The sequence below is a fragment of the Perca flavescens genome, chromosome 15 (assembly GCF_004354835.1).
Source record: "Perca flavescens isolate YP-PL-M2 chromosome 15, PFLA_1.0, whole genome shotgun sequence".
Classification (NCBI taxonomy): domain Eukaryota; kingdom Metazoa; phylum Chordata; class Actinopteri; order Perciformes; family Percidae; genus Perca; species Perca flavescens.
The window spans coordinates 28,482,135-28,499,968 of NC_041345.1; the positions used below are offsets into that span (position 1 = coordinate 28,482,135).

Consider the following 17,834-nt stretch of genomic DNA (forward strand, 5'->3'; position numbering starts at 1 on the left):
CAGCGTTGCCACAACGGACCGAATGGCTTCGCTCGCATCTTTCTCCGGCGCCATTACGGAACTACAGGTCAAACTAGCGCACAACCTCAACGTCATCGTTCTCAGCCACTCCCTCTGTTCGCTGATTGGACCGGTAAGTATTTGGCCGGAGAAAACCCAAGAATATATTGCAAACCCAGACGGTGTACTGAAGAAAAATTAAAATTGAGCGGAAGTACGTAGGAGGGCGGAGCCAGGCTAGGAATTTTATACATGCTAGTCCATATCTACGACATTTCATTTCCAGGATCGTTCATGTGCCACTGGAAATTCCTCCTGTCCCTCATTTTCAGCCAGATGTCCCTCACCTTCCGCTTTCTTTGTGTTGTAATTCTAAACTCCGGTGGATTTCTGAAGACTATGGTTAACTGCTCCTCAGATCTCTGCAGGGTAAATCCAGACAGCTAGCTAGACTATCTGTCCAATCGGAGTTTTCTGTTGCACGATTAAAACAACTTTTGAACTTACACATGTTCCACCAAAACAAGTTCCTTCCCGAGGCTATTTTGAAGCAGCACTGTTGCTCCCTCCGGTGCTTAGCACCGCCCAAGACGATTGTACCTGGTTTAAAGAAATGCCAATAAACCAGAGCACGTTTTTCTCCCATCCCAGAATGCTGTGTGGACTAGCCAGACCCTCTCCCGCAGCGCTGTGGGAGGAGGTCTGGTCTACATACGTGCTAACGTCACACACAGAACCCATTCTGCCTTCAGTGACTCCCTGAGTAATTAGGTTGTTGAATCTGTGCAGTTGTGATATGTGAACGTCCTCTTTTGGGCTCAAATCACAGTTTGGACTGCAGCAGGTGGATCAGAAATCAACACATAAAAACAGCTGAAAACATGGTAACAGCATCAACCACATCTTGACTTCTTTTCTTTAGAATAAGAATCCATAGAGTGCCATTAAATGTGTTTCCCTCAGGATTAATTGTTTGAATTGCAATTTCTTTTTTTTTTTTTTTTTTTTTTTCCTATTCACACGTCATCATCATATCATTAAAACACAATTTCAGAAGGTACAATTATCATATGTAGGCCTCGTGAAATGGGGAACCCTAAACCCTAAAAGCTTTACGGAGGGGGCTCGAATAAACATACAACAGAGAATATACAGACACTAAAAACTCAATTCACTAAATACACAACACAGACAAATTGCTCAAAATACAGACAAAAATCTGGCTCTAAACTCTGGAATGCTCTCCCTCCGGGTCTGCGCCAGTGCACATCTGTTTTTTCTTTTAAGTCACAAAAAAAACTATTTTTTTTAAGATTAACCTTTCCGGGTGCTTCGCATAGTGTTTAATTATAAATGTATTATTTTATCTGTATGTAGTTTGAAGATCTTATTACTGTTGTTGTTGGGTTCTGTTATACTGTAATCTGTATTGTATATTGGCTGCCTATCTGGTTTTGAAAAGTGTCCTTGGGTAACCTGAAAGGGGCTTAAAAATAAAATAAAATTGATTATTATTATCCCCTTCTCTTTCCATCAGGTCAACATCTCCATTCACTCTATGTTGTGGTTTCTGCATTTATGCCTTGCATTCTGTTATGGTTTCTGTATTTTGTCTTGTGTTTTGTGCCATTTCTGTTGCTTCGTAGTAGTTTTCTGTATGTTTCCTGTTTTTGTTGTTATTCTCCCTTGTGTGTGTTTTGGTACTTCCTGTGTTCTCTGTTCTCCCTTGTGTTTAGTGTTGTGTCAAGTTTCTGTGTTTAGTCGATTTCATGTTTCCCTGTTTATGTTCTGCTTCCTGTTTTATTCTGTAAGTTGGTTTTCTGTCTTGTCCACTTTACTTCCTGTGTTTTCCCTTCGTTGTTATTGTCCAGCCCCGCCCTGATGTGCTTCACCTGTTGTCTCACCTGTTTCTGATTTACCCATCACCTCATGTATTTAGCCTCTGTGTTCCCCTTGTCTTGTGTCAGATCGTTTTGTGTCAGTACCTGTTTAGTTTGTAGCCATGCCCTTGAGTTTTCCAGTCTTTGTACTGCCGCTTTTTGTTTTTATTAAATCCTCCACATCAACGTTTGCCTGCCTGCCTGCTCTCTCTGCACTTTGGGTCCGCCATTCCCTACTCCTCCCTGCTACGCCATAACACTCTAATAATGACTAAATACCTGAAATACTTAAATACCTATGCATGTGTTTAACCACCCTTAACTGAGATGGAGAAAAAGGTTTAACATTACCTAAGATAAGCATGTTAGCATTTTCAGTGTAAGCATGCTTAGCTGAGCTACTAGCATTTTTTAAGTGTAGCCTCACAGAGACTTTGTCTTGTTTTCCAATGTTAAAGTTTCCATGACATGGTGCTCTTTGGATGATTTTACATAGGCCTTAGTTGTCCCCTAATACTGTATCTGAAGTCTCTTTTATATAGACCTTAGTGGTCCCCTAATACTGTATCTGAAGTCTCTTTTATATAGACCTTAATGGTCCCCTAATACTGTATCTGAAGTCTCTTTTATATAGACCTTAGTGGTCCCCTAATACTGTATCTGAAGTCTCTTTTATATAGACCTTAGTGGTCCCCTAATACAGTATCTGAAGTCTCTTTTATATAGACCTTAGTGGTCCCCTAATACTGTATCTGAAGTCTCTTTTATATAGACCTTAGTGGTCCCCTTATACTGTATCTGAAGTCTCTTTCCCGAAATTCAGCCTTGGTGCAGAATTACAGCCACTAGAGCCAGTCACAGGAGGAGGGGGGGGTGGCCTTGACCAACTGCCACTTTTGCAAGCCATGATGTCTCTCTCTCTCTCATGGGCGGGCCAAATTCTCTGGGTGGGCAAAGCAGAGAAAGGGAGAAGATTCCAGATCGGCCCATCTGAGCTTTCATTTTCTAAAAGGCAGAGCAGGATACCCAGGGCTCGGTTTACACCTATCACCATTTATAGCCACTGGGGGACCATAGGCAGGCTGGGGGAACTCATATTAATGTTAAAAAAACTCATGCCATCGGACCTTTAACAATCATATTAAGTGTCATAGTTCGAAAAATAAATCCCTATTGCTATTGTAGAACACTGGAAGAAAATAGAAGAAACTACTGAAACTACTTTTCATGACTTAAGGAAAATTCAGGCAAAGCTTCCTTTAAATGGAACAGCTAGAGACTAACAGTACCAATACTTTTGGTCTATTATCATGTAAAAGGTGTAAGTAAGTGTGTATTCATGACATGTTTGCCTTCAGTGCTGTAGTGAGCCCTTTTCTATTTCTAATCCCATTGCCTCCAGCGCTAGCGGCACATTGGCCCACTTATATATTAACTATACCAGCTTTGTTTTCTGACAAAGTGCAGAATGGAAAAAGTAGGACGAGCTGTGACGTGCGACTGGGTTTGCTGCAACCAATTTTTGCCATATCTTTAATGGAGACTTCACTGAGCTGGCACTGTTTCAGCCAAATTGCGGAAAAAGAGGACAGACTGCTTTAACCTGTGCACTCTGGGTATTAATGTTGTGTCATGCTAAGTCATATCAAGTCAACCAGAGTTGACCCGAGTTAAGTTTAGCAAAATATTGTGTGGAGGGGGCGCGCTCGGGTGGCACAGTTGGTGGAGCGAGCACCCATATGTAGAAGTTTATTCCTCGACGCAGAGGCCCAGGGTTCGGGTCCGACCTGCAGCAATTTCCTGCATGTCTTCCCTCTCTTCCCTTTTATGTCTAAGCTGTCCTGATGACTAAAGGCAGAAATGCCCAAAAAATCATCTTAAAGTGCTCATATACTGCTTTTTGTGTTGTGTGTTATACATGTTTTTGTGCATGTTATAGGTTTACAAAGTGAAAAAGCCCAAAGTCCCCCCCAAAGGGACTTACCATCTCCAACAGAAAACCCTGTTCACAAACTGCTCCAAACAGCTCTATTGTAGTCCAGCCTTTACTTCAGAGACAAACGTGGTCACTTTGTAACACACGTTATAATGCTCGCCTAGCTGCTAGCGTGGCGCACCCTCATACTCTGCTTCTGACTGGCTAGTAGTCCTTACCTAGGTACTGTCAGGGCACGTCCTCATACTCTACTTCGGACTGGCTAGTAGTCCTTACCTAGGTACTGTCAGGGCACGCCCTCATACTCTGCTTCTGACTGGCTAGTAGTCCTTACCTAGGTACTGCGCATGTGCGACTCCCAATGGTATCTAAAACAGAGAGTTCAACACACAGGGTGAAAAGAGGAGCTGCAGCAATGTGCAGTACAACTAAAATATGGTGTTTTTTTTAATTAAACCATGCAAACCTATTCTGGTACAACCTCTAAATACAATTATGAACCTGAAAATGAGCATAATATGAGCACTTTAAGTGACATGCGGGACAAGAATGGGACTTGTAACCCCGGTCTTGTGTTGTTTGACCCATCCATCACCCCAACCTGCCTCCTCTCATACTACTTGTTACCGCTGTCGTCCTTCATACTACATCATCTTACAGCGCTGTTATGCCTGTACGGAGCGTCCCATACAGACTAAAGGGTGATTTTATTTTCTAAAAGCCACTGACCAAGCGTCAGTATTTGACGAGTTGGGAGTGAAAACGGCCTGGTAAAGCCCATATTTTTTTAAGTCTTGTTAACTGTGTCTTCTTCTTTTGCATTTAATGTAGGGTGGTTGTCCTTTTGCCTTGTTTTGACATACAGAACCAATTCCTCCGTATTTACAGTGTATGACACATCAGGTGATTCTGTTTGTGCGGATTAAAACAGCTTTTCCTGTTGCTCGTAGCCTACGTTGTCAGCTCCTCACAACGCCCCCTGGCAACGCATTAAACATTAATGTTCTTTACCCGCATGCCAACCATATTCACCATACATATTATATGACATTCACTGCAGTCACATATTCATTACTGCTGTTTGTATATAATAAATGAGGAGAAAGCACTCGGTCGCAGTTTAATTGTGGCATGCCACTGCTGGGTTAGTATGAAATTAAACCATTACTCACCAGCGTGAGATCTTTTCATAGCATAATCCTTACAGAAAGGCACAACATTATTTTAAAAGAGGCTAAGGATTTAGAATCTAAATATTACTGAATTGTTTCCACTCTTTCTATGTCACTCAACAACCAACACAGTCTCACGGCAGTTCGTGAAATGGTCACGTAATTTAATGTATTTGATTTGTGTACACAAACACCTTTATCTCGTTTTTTGCGTGGACAGCATGTTTTTTTTTTTTTTTTCTGATGGTCAGCATGTTTTTTTATAATACCAACAATTGCATAGCTGTATACGACGGGACGGGTTGGGTTTAAGAAAAGTAGAACAGGACGGTTGGGTTTAGGAAAAGTAGAACAGCACGTTTGGGTTTAGGAAACGTGACACGCGGGACACGATCTTTAGCTTTCATACTACTCGCTACTATAGTCGCTCTTAATGCTACGTCATCTTCTCAATGAGAATCAAAGTTGGACTCTCTCTTGACTGCACAAACTTGTTCATTTCATGTTTCAACCTGATTAATGTCAGTGGTTACTGAGTAGTGGTCACTCCATTGAATATTATAATGGAGGATTATAGTGACCTGCTTAAAGACTCTGAGGCAGCTGTTAGAGTTTCCCTAGCAACTGCTGATACAGGGAACAGAATATTAATTTTACATTACATCTTAAATGTCACGTCAGCTGATTTCTGTTGCATACTGTACATTAACTCGAAATGAATTCAGGTTTTAGCATTGTTAAGGTCTGGTCACACAAACTTAAACTGGAAAGAAATTGCAGCAAAGTCAATTATTTTCGCTGGATTTGCTGGGATTAGTGGAAGTACATCCATACTCTGATAATATTGTGCGGTCAATGAGCTTGCAATGCATTTTCGGCAATAAAATGAACTAAAAGCTGCGACTGCAATGCAAATAGATATTTTCCTTTGTTGTGAGGAAAGCACGGTCACGCAAATGTACAGGGATCGGACGGGATTTAGGGCGCTTAGGTTCCAACTCTTTTACATACACACTCATCAGTTGGTTGTGCACACAGCTTGCTCAGATATGCGATGAATAGATAGGACTTATTGCAGTTTACTCCGTGGTCTTGCTCGATGCCCTGCTGTGCCCTACTACGCCACACAACGCCCCTGAACTGCTATAACTGTTATTTCTAGTCATAGTTACACTATCTTTATTGCTACTATAACTGCCACTGTTCATCATTCCAACTGCTATATTTATTATGAATCATATTTCTTTATATCTGTATACCTGTATGTGTCTGTGTCCCAACCGGCACCGACAGATGCCGCCCACCAAGAGCCCGGGTCTGTCCGAGGTTTCTGCCTAAAGGAAGTTTTTCCTCACCACTGTTGCACCGAATGCTTGCTGGTGGGAAATTGTCCGGTCTTTGTAAATTGTAGTGTTGTCTAGACCTATACTCTATCTGGAAAGTCTCACAACTCTTGTTATGATTGGATACAATAAATAAAATTGGCGCAGATCCTCTCTGTCCCAAATCTCGACCGTAGTGTTTTGATAGGTTGCTGACAGCTTACGCACGAGCCTGAGCTGAAAAGAGAGTTGAGGCAACTGCAACCAGGTGTTGGTCCTCAGGTTTAACATGTTTTTCTTTTGTGGGGAAAGGCGTATCTATAAATGACTCAAGAAAGTCAAGTCTCAAGTCTCTGAGTTGGAGTCCAAGTCCAGTTTCAAGTCTTTGAGCTAGAGTCAAAGTCAAATCTGAAGTCCTTTTTTAAAGCCAAAGCTTGTGATGAATAGCACAGAAGCTGCCGGTGTGGTCAGCATGTTTGTTGTCCTCTCCCACGTGTCGCCTGGTGCAGAAGATATCATCAGACGTTTCCTAAAAATAAAGATTGTTCACGAGTGCGGCACCTCGAGGCCGAATTGAGTCTGAAGTCTTTTGAAGACGAGTCTCAAGTCAAGTCTGAAGTCACTGTGTCTGGGACCTAAGTGCGACTCGAGTCCAACTCCCAAACTCGAGTCCCCAACTCTGCAGCAAACAACTTCAGCTATAAAGTAAAGACTGATGACAGCTCTACCAGTGAAACATCGTTGTGGCGGCTCAGTAGAAGACAAATCTACTTTCTGAATGCTTTTGTATTTTGTACATTCATTTCTTAAACACAGCATGGCCTGAAGTGAGGAGCAGCTATTCCTACAGACGAACAGCACAGAAGCTAATATCTCAAGGCTTTCCACATCTTTTAACATAATTGCATTAGATGACGGGGTTGTTGTACAGCAGGTGGGCTTAGGCGACTGCACGCGGGAGCTCCCCGCGCTGGATTTAGGGAAAACAAATCTAACACACTCCAAGTAATTGAGTACAAACATGTTAAAGCTGTTTGATGTGTGGGCTTAAAAACCAAACCAGCGTGAGGCAAATCTTCAAAGCCTTCGTCTGTTTTCTAGCAAGACGGAGGGACAGAAGGGTCGATAGAGAAGAGTGGGAAAAAAAGAAGATAATAAAGAAAAAGTAGAACAGCCAGGAGGGGGGGGAGAAAAATGTGACACTAATGAACAAATTATTAGATGCAGGGATAGCGAAATAAGGAACTGCATGAAAATGGAAATATTGAAAAAGAGAGATGAGACGTGGCTGGAAAAGGGACTAACAGAGAAAAGCAGTGAGGACGATGGTATTAATAATGGCAAAGAGGAATGGGAAGAGAATGGGAGCTGTGATGGCTGAGTGGTTAAGGCGCTGGACATGAAATCTAATGAGGACCTCTTGAGCTGCCCGGCTGACAGAGGTGAAATGGAGGAACATTAAATGTTTGTCTATTTTATCTGTAATTGCTCCGACTGAAGTGCTATTTGTAACTTTCACCCACTTTCTTAAATGTCTTACTTGGACATTGTTGCTTTCCCTGAATTAAATGATGAACCAAATACGTTCTGGTTTCTCCCAGTTTTTCTGGACCATCAGAACCACTGTAGTATTAAAAGGGGTACTCCAGCAATTTTTGTATTGTTGAAGTGCACCCTCCTTGGTCAACTTAATTGAGGGGAATGTTATACATAAATCATATTAATACACATCATATGAATCATTTATTTTATAGCATATACTCATTTCCGTGAGCATAGGACATGTACAGCATGTTAGTGGAAATGACTTAACGGCATGCAGCTGCTTTTGTGTTGGAGAACAGGAGAAATTGGCAGATGACAATAGAGAGGCAGAGGGAAAGACACTCGAATACACAACAGAATCAAGGTTAACTTGTACTTCCCAGACAAGTCATTAGTCAAAAGAATAAAACAATTTGCTCGGTTCGTACCTTTTTGCGTCTTTGAGGGGTTGAATTTGCAATCAGAGAAGATGTATGACTTGGGCGGACAGTGTGAAATGAGCCAAATACAAGAATAGAAAGAGCTGGACAGGGTGTTGTCATGACATACTGTACATATAGCTATATGTAGTTATAGTTAAGGCGGGGTACCGAATTAGATACTTTTTAGGCACCGACCGAATTGCCTCTCAAGTATTGAGTATCGACAAAAAGCCTCTTCATTCAATACCCAATTTCAATACATAAGGAGTGTATCTCATCAGCGTCAGTGAGCCAATAAGCACACAGCATGCTTCTGCCAAGATCTAATAATGTTTGTGATTGGTTGTCTAACGTTACACATCGTAGAGGCAGGCAGTAAATATTTACATTACACAGAGACTGGGCTCATGAAGTAGGAGCTGAGAAATAAAAAGTTTGTGCCGTAATGTTTAATGTTTTAATTTCTTTATTGTTCAGCAACTGGTATCTAAGTCACGGTATTGGTATCGGTACTGGTATCAAAACTTTTGAAGGATACCCAGCCCTAGTTATAGTTGTGATATACCAGCCTGAAACGGACGCAGTTTGGTTATGTTTAGGCCCAAAAACTACTTAGTTAAGATTAAAAAAAGATCTTGGTTTGGGATTATATCGGACATTACTTTGCTTCCGGTTCCGCAAGTGACGTTGAACGTGAGGTTTTGAGAGCTAGTAGAAAACAGTGCAAACAGTGTATCGTGTTTTCAGGCACCAAGTCTTCCAAACTCATGGCGATATGGGTCGTTTGTTCCCAACCCTCTAATACGACCAACAGTAGCGTATCATAAAATAGCGCCCCTAGTGGTGGCAGAAATACAACCTTAAATTTAAGGGGTCAGTCGGGATTTTAAACATGTCTTTAACATTGTGAAATGGCCACAGTTTGGTTATGTTTAGGCACAAAAACTACTTAGAAGTTTAGAAAAAGATCGTGGAAGGGTTAAAATCTGATGTTACTTCACTTACTGAAGGATGTGCACGTGACACTAAACGTAATGTTTGTTAAGTTAAAAAAACTTGCCGTCCACAACCCCCAAACTCCCACACAAATTTGGCGCTCTCATACTTCGCCACCTTACTTCCTGCTTTGCACTCGTCATAGTCTCGCGTTGCCAGACAGCGCTGTGAAGGAGGGTCTGCCTAGTCCACACGACATTCCGGGATGGCAGAAAAACTCTGGTTTATTGGCAGCGGTGCCGCTGCAAAATAGCCTCGGGAAGGAACTTGTTTTGATGGAACATGTGCTTGTTCAAAAGTTGTTGTAGTTGTGCAACAGAAATCCAGATTGGACAGATAGTCTAGCTAGCTGTCTGGATTTACCCTGCAGAGATCTGAGGAGCAGTTAACCATAGTCCTCACAAATCGTTTAGAACGCCAACACGAAGAAAGCGGAAGGTGAGGGACATCTGGCTGAAAATGAGGGACAGGCGGAATTTCCGGTGGAACAATCCTGGAAATGAAACTTCGCCGATATAGACTACACTCGTCGTAACTACTACAGCCACTAGATGGCGCCGTCACTAGAAACTTAAAGATGAGCCGTAATTGCTGCTTGAACAAACGACATATGGGAGCGGTTTTTAAGGAGAGGACAGTATTGAGTAGAACTAATCATGTTTTTTTCATTTCTTTGAATGTCACGGGTTATTATTTTAATTAAAATGTTCTAAAGAGAGCGAGCATACTGCATACTATTAGCACAACACAGCATGACATTTCACACTGGTAATTAATTAAAAGAGAAACAGATACTGACAGAGACAGAGAATCAGGAACCGGGCAATGAGAAAGAGACAAAGGAAAGCAGAATTAGCCAAACTGTCATAGAGAAAAACAGAATGATAATGAGGAAAAGAGAGGAGGAAAATTGACGGAGGAAGAAATGGACAGAATTGGGCACAAATTAGACAAACGTTAAATGATTGACAGAGAGAAATGGGTTGGAGGGAGAGGTCGAGAGACGATTTTGGACAGATAGCGAAATGGGTTAGGAAGAGGTTCAGCTCCTCTGAGAAACAGTGAGAGAAATTAAATGCTAATATTTAGAAGAGGAAAAGTGATCGGTCCCACCTGGGCCTGGGCTGTAATAGGCCACTGCATAATGCATGCAACCCTATGAGCACGCAGAGAGGGCCGAGGTTTTAATTTAAGTCCTCCGCTCTGTCGGTATCTATTAGAGATGCCCTCTCTGGCTATCCCTCTGTTAACACTGTGGGCTTAATTATTACACTAGAGGACGGTGAGTAGAACGCTCTGCTTTGCTTGCTCTTTCGCAGCATTTCCCTGCTGGAGGACACTGATTTTCCAACCACTCTTTCCCCTGGGATCCCAGCTACGCACTCACGATAAAGAGACACAATGCCGCAGGGTTAAGCATCTCTTACCAGGCTAATCCACGCTTCCAAAAGATGTTTACTGCTTCTTTTTTCAGCAGTGTGATGTTGTAGTTGTGATGTGCAGAGACTAAAATATAAAATATGATGGTGTTCAATTACCCTGTTAACCCAAAATTTACATTTCACCCTATTTACAACTGTAGAAATGCTCATGGAAGTACAAAAGCTTCAGATGGCAAGATCTTTTGCAGGGAAATCTAATAAATATGGAAGTTCCAAAACGACGTGGAAATGTCACATCATGCTTTTGGAAGTCACACGTTATCAAACTGGTACTTGGAGGCACTGTGATCACATTTGCAAGTTAGATATTGGATTTGAAAGAGCACATAAACGTAGAGGTGAACACAGTTCCAAAAGTTTTTTTTGGAAGTTGCCATTAGAAATGTGAATATCAGTATGTCGATTGAAGCAGCCAAAATGCCAGGTCGTTAACCTCCCCGATCTATTCTGCCGACTTCCAAACTCAATATGGAGGTTCTAAATTCAATATGCAGCTCCACACATGGGTTATGGAGGTTATGGCTTTTCAGTGTAAAACAGTGGAAATAAGTGTAGATATGAAGTTCCTTGTAGGTTTTGGTATATTAGTTCGGAAAGTCAGTATTCCAACATGTCCTCCAAACCATCCAACGATACATATTGTTTGTTTCTACCCTTGAATACGACCCACAGGAGTGTTTTCCGTCCTCATATCCAAACCAGAGAACGTCTGTCGCAGTTTTGAACGTAACGGCCGCAGTTTTAAACACGTCGTTCATTTTGTGAAACAGTCGCAGTTTGCATATTTTGGGACACAAAAGCTACTTAGTTAAGTTCCGAAAAAGAAATGGCTTGGATTCAAATCAGACGTTACTTCACGCATGTTACATTCGTAAAGATTTAAAAACAAATCGCTGGGGTTTTTTTTCGTACGGGAGTCAAACCTTGCTATCCTGGGTGAAGGTCCTGTGTCCTGTGTCCTCTCTCTTAATGTGGAAATTTGGCACTCTTAAACGGTTGTGACTAGAAGGGATACAGTTACGGACAGACCCGTGGTCATCCGTGGTGATCGAGTCAGTAGCACCGCGACTCTGGAATGCTCTGCCTCCTCCAATACAATCTGCTGTCTCTGTTGACTCTTTTAAAATCAGTTAAGACCAATAGGCGTTTGGTTGACCTGTGCCCACTTTTATTTTATTTTTATGTATTACTTTGCCTGTTCTCATGAACCATTCGTTCAAAAAGCTACGAAAAGTTAAGCACTTTAATTCGTAAGTATTCCATGTTTTTTTTGTGCTGTATTCACTACATTGACGGCCACGCTGTTTAAGAATGCTGCTGGCAACGTAGGGAAGTAGATGTGTGGGTGTTAACACACAGGACTTTCGAGCCAGAGAGCAGAGTTCGCTTCCCGGGGAAAACTAAAGTCTTTCACCCAGTAAATGTATGTTTTAATCCAAAGCACGATCTTTTTCCTAATGTTAACTAGTCGTTTTGGTGCTTAATCTTAACTTTCGTCACAGCAAAACGCTCATATGTTGTGTACTAAATGTAACCTGTAATGTCCGCCTAAACGGCCGGCAGCTCACGGTGCTTTGTACCTGGCTCAAAGTCCCCTATTTTTGGGTAAGTGAACCACCAACTACCGCTGATACAACAAATAGTTTTGAGTACTGCTCATTATAATGGTGTGGTAATCATCAAGAAGAGCATTTGGTCTGTGCAACCTTCAGCCAGTGTGAGGCTGTTAACATCCACTTATTAGCTTTGAAGGGTAGCACTGGTCTAGTACTTTTTCATATGCAAAACAAGTTAATCCCCTTCATCCAAAGCCTTCATTAGTAAGTACAGTAAGTACCTCCATCTTTTTAATCATCTTAATTTATTTATTTACATATTTATTGGAACCACTGCAACCATTAAAAGCTCTGTTCTTTGTAATTTGCAGAATGTCCATAGATTATATCAAATATTGGCCTTACTTTTATATCTGCTCTTTTCATACAGTTAATGCCTCTATGCTGTGAATGCAATGCATAATGGGTATTCATGGCCTTGAACATCTTCATACAGCCTGGTTCTACTTTGTTTAAATGTGAAATTGCCTCAAGGGCTTTCAGTTGAAAGTTTATACAGTAGGTCAGTAGAATCTCTAAGCTCTTTGGGTCATATAGTCTCATCGACATTTCAGTCTTTTTTTCAACCCACTTATTGAAAATTGCTCTATTTACTTGAATGGCAGCAGATGCTTTGACTCTGAAATTATGTTTGAGATCATAGATTTAATTGCAACTATTCAGCATTGATACATAATAACTAAGTCCCAATTTTAATAGATGTTCTAACATCCAGGCTCATTTGTGATGAAACCGCAACCTAACCCTGATTTGACCTTTGTTAGCGTGCACATTTGGTGTTTTTATTTGCTTATTTTCTCCTCAAATGTATTGCCGGATGTGGATTTCATCCCTGTTGTAGATCTCAACTTGCATTTCACTTTCTGTGTACAAAGTATACAAAGTCAAAATAAAAAAAAATTAAAAACAGTTGAGATAGCGTGAGCCCCTTGGAGATGCTTGAAAATGTGGTTCTAATAATCATTTCCTTTAAAGCTGCACTACAGTACCTAGCTGCAGTGCCTCCTCCACTCTACTGCACACTTTTAATTAGTCACGTCCAGTGGGCAAAACTGATTTTCGTGCCATTGCTCTGCTCTGCCTTTGAGAAAATGAAAGCTCAGATGAGCCGTTTTGGAATCTGCTTGTTATGAGGTCATAACAAGCAAGGTTACCTCCCCTTTCTCTGCTTTGCCCGCCCAGAGAATTTGGCCAACCCATGAGAGAGAGACATCATGGCTTTCAAATGAGAAAAGTGGCAGTAGGTCAAGGCCACAACCCCACCCTCCACCTTGCCCCCCCCCTCTCCTCCTCAATAGCTACAGACACAGAAATGGCACATACTAAGGAAAGCTCATTGTGGGATTGGCTCTAGTGGCTGTACTTCTGCACCAAAGCTGAATTTCGGGAAAGAGACTTCAGATACAGCATTAGGGGATCACTAAGGTCTATATAAAAGAGACTTCAGATACAGTATTAGGGGACCACTAAGGTCTATATAAAAGAGACTTCTGATACAGTATTAGGGGACCACTAAGGTCTATATAAAAGAGACTTCTGATACAGTATTAGGGGACCACTAAGGTCTATATAAAAGAGACTTCAGATACAGTATTAGGGGACCACTAAGGCCTATATAAAAGAGACTTCAGATACAGTATTAGGGGACCACTAAGGTCTATATAAAAGAGACTTCAGATACAGTATTAGGGGACCACTAAGGTCTATATAAAAGAGACTTCAGATACAGTATTAGGGGACCACTAAGGTCTAAAAGCATCCAAAGAGCACTATGTCATGGGACCTTTAAAATGTGCCCTCAGAGCTCAGAGGGTTAAGTACAGTACTTGAGTAAATATCCTTGGTTACATTCCACCACTACTTATCTGTGGAGGTCTAAGGTCTATATAAAAGCATCCAAAGAGCACCATGTCATGGGACCTTTAAATGTAAAATCTGTCCGCTTAGGATACATCTTGGACCGAATTCTTATTCCGCATTGAAATTGTTTGTTTATGTTTACGTAAGTCATTTTTTTTGCCAATATATTCTTAGGAAATTTTTAAAGCTCTCAAATATTGATACCATTATCAGCCATAAAAAGTCCAGTATTGTCAGGCTATAGCGTGAAAGCACCTGGTTTGGTTTGCTTCAAACTAATCTCTGGTGTGAAAGCTGTCAATCAAACTCCGGTGCAGACTAATACCCCTTTCACACCCATAGCTCAATCAGGGTTATACCCAGGTCGACTGTGTGTTTGAATGGGGCAACCCTCGTCGATCTACTCGGCTTCGCGACCCAGTTCGCGAGGTGGGTTAGCTCAGGGTAGACAAGGGTCGATCTCAATGTGAATTGCGCACGCCAGGGAGGGACAAATTATGTGATTGGTTGGAAATGACAGTGGGGCAGTCATCACAGGTCCCCACATACTTTAAAAAAGCAACAACATAAATGTTGTCCCACTGTGCTTTACACTGGGTTTTCACCATAGACCGCATGAAACTAGGATGTTCACAGGCAGCTTCAACAACAGCAGAATGGAGAACAGTCCGCTGGCAGTGGTTGCCTGGATGTTCACTAGTCTGCCTTTTGCAGAGCGTTGAAGCGTTAGAATGTAAACGTATGAAAGTAAGTTTTGTGTATCTTCGTGCAGTTCAGTGCTGCTGCCGGGAAGTGTGAATCTCTCTCTTTTATTCTTGGTCTTTTTTAAAACTAAGTCTCTAAGCCAACAGCAAAGCCCAACTTTACTTTTAATGAAATCACACTAAGAAAAATGTTCTCCCCTCGTCTTAAAATAGTAAAAAAAAAATCTGTACTAGAGTGACCTACTTCCTTGTCCAGCTGTCTGGAATAAATATGCAGAGGAGGAGAAATCACTGCGCCAAATCAAGTGTTTGATGGTTATTTATTTTGTGCTTTAGAACGTAATCACTGTGAAACAATCATAAAGTAATCTTTATTTCTCTCTCCCTACTGTACAATGACATTTTCAAGTAGCTATAAAACATTAGTTCTGCTGGTTTACAGCTGGACTGGAGCACGTGATGTTTTTAACTGTTCACTGAATATGAAGTGTAAAGCCCCGCCCATTTCTAGCACTTAATGTAATTGTTATGCATTGCATAACAATTATGCAATGGATGCAGAAAAGGGGTGGAAATGTACATCAGTCAGACAGTTTATTTGGGAAATGAAGCGTGCCACTAAATAACATTGTTAACTTCCTATCAGGATTTCATAACGTAGAAAAACCCGCGCAATACAGCTGGGAGTGGATGTTTGTACACAAACAGTCAAAAATGTCCATTATTGACCCAGGTATTAGAATTGTCATGACCAGGGATGTACCCATGTAGACTGGCTTGGTTTGAATTTCCAAAAGGAGGGTTGGACACTGATCAGACAACCCTAGTCCAACCCTAGGTGTCGTGCAAGAGGTATTAATAACGGGCCTGAGGACATCTTTAAAAGAGGGTTTCAACCACATGATTATGGATTGATAGGATACGTGTGATTTTAGTATACATTTAAGTGTTGACTTGTTCTCTACTGTGACTTTACTTTATGCTGATACGTGCCTAAGTGGCAGAATGTGAAAGTGTGTATGCATGTGTGTGTGTGTGTGTGTGTGTGTGTGTGTGTGTGTGTGTGTGTGCGTGCGTGGCAGAGAGAGGGAGAGAGATAGGCTGTCAAAATGATTAATTCCCTGTTTGAATGACCCCACGCTCACCTCTGTCTACTTCCATCTACTCTCCTCCTTCATCTCCTCTCATTCTCTTATCTCTCTTATTCTTTTCTTTTCTCGTCTCTACCGACTTCTTGACTCGTTCTCTCTGGTCCCGTTCTCCACTTCACTCTTTCCCCTCCTCTCCCCCTTCCTAATCACTACCTTCTCTCAGTCGGTTTCATTTTCTTTCTTTTCCTCGTTTTATTTCACGCGGTTCTCTCTTGACATTCCTCCTGTCACTCAAGTCAAACTAGTCTTTAGTTGCCTCCTCCATCCCCCCCCCTCCCCCAAGCTGTCTCCTCCAGTTAAGAAGTAAAAAGTGGAGAAACGACTAACTCCATTCCACCAGTACTCATCATTTAACACCAGACTTGGAAAAGTCTTGCAAAATTGATCTAGAGGAAGCCTTCCATATGTAGGCTTGAGAGGTGGTTGTAACTCTTTGTGAGTTCGACCATGAAGATATTAGAGCATTCTCATCTGTCCATTAAGCAGCTTGTGTAACCATTTACTAAACCACGATTGTCCAATCATTGCTTATGTCAACGTCCAGGGTGCGATATGGCACTATGGACTCTTCACGTTACAGCGCTTTACTTAGTTTAAAATACCTCTATTTTAGGTGTATAATATATGGTCTATTGGTGAAGTAGGATTGATCACTTTGAGGGGTGGTACATTTTGTCCCCACCGGGAATACAAATAATTCAGCAGAGGCAGGGATATACAGACCAGAAAGGGGGAAATCCTACTCAATCAGACTGAACACCTTTAAAAAGGACTTGAGCAGGTGGAGTGCTGGAAGAAGTATTCAGAGCCTTTACTTAACTAAAAGTACTAATACCACTGTAAAAAAAAATACTCTGTTACAAGTAAAAGTGCTGTATTGAAAATGTTACTCAAGTAAAAGTATGTATGAAATGAAATTCAAGACAAGTAATAGTACTCAATGCAGAAAAATCCTCCCATTTTAGAAAGCGGAAAGGATCCAAACAGTTTAGATTAGATTACAGATTAGACCAGTGTGTTTTATGGTCTAATCACTTCAGCTGGACTTGTAGGCCGTTATATTGTTCGGTAGTGTATTTTATAAACTACATTACATACAACCTTATTTGTACAGTAACTAGTAACTAAAACTGTCAGATGAATGTAGTGGAGTAAAAAGTACAATATTTCTCTCTGAAATGTAGCAGAGTAGAAGCAGAAAGTGGCATGAAAAGAAAAGACTCAAGTAAAGTACAAGTACCTCAACTTTTTGTACTTAAGTACAGTACTTGAGTAAATATCCTTGGTTACATTCCACCACTGGACGTGAGAATACTTATCTGTTTGGACATTTTGCCTTTATTTGATGCCGATAATAGAGACACGGAGAGAAAATGCAGGGAAAGACATTCAGAAGGCATTGACGAACAAAATTGAAAATGTGGACATCACATCAGAAAAGACTCCCTTCGAGGCATAGACTAGCAATCTGTTCATTTGGAAGACCTGTTGTGCTCAGCTGAGGCGGCGGAGCATGGAGCTAGCACGTGGATGTACAAATCTAGCTGATACAGTGTGGCAGAACCAATCTTGCTGACATTGTTTCTCATATAATACATATATTCTAGAAGACAATAATAAACCTAGCACAGAAAGTAAGGAAATTTGTGTTTGTTAGATTATTTCTCTGTGGTAACAATGCTTTTTGGCAATAAATCTCATATCGGTGGAAAGCCTGTTTAGTTCCCTTAGAACTAAAAAGAAGAAAAAAAAGCCTTTTGCTTATGGACTGCTATTATGTGAAAGAGA

General features: G+C 41.2%; 1 protein-coding gene across 1 annotated transcript in view; it reads right to left on the reverse strand.

Moving 5' to 3' along the window:
• LOC114569274 (carbonic anhydrase-related protein 10) overlaps positions 1 to 17,834 on the reverse strand; it is a 93,624-nt gene that overhangs the window by 18,456 nt on the left and 57,334 nt on the right. The window lies entirely within an intron of this gene.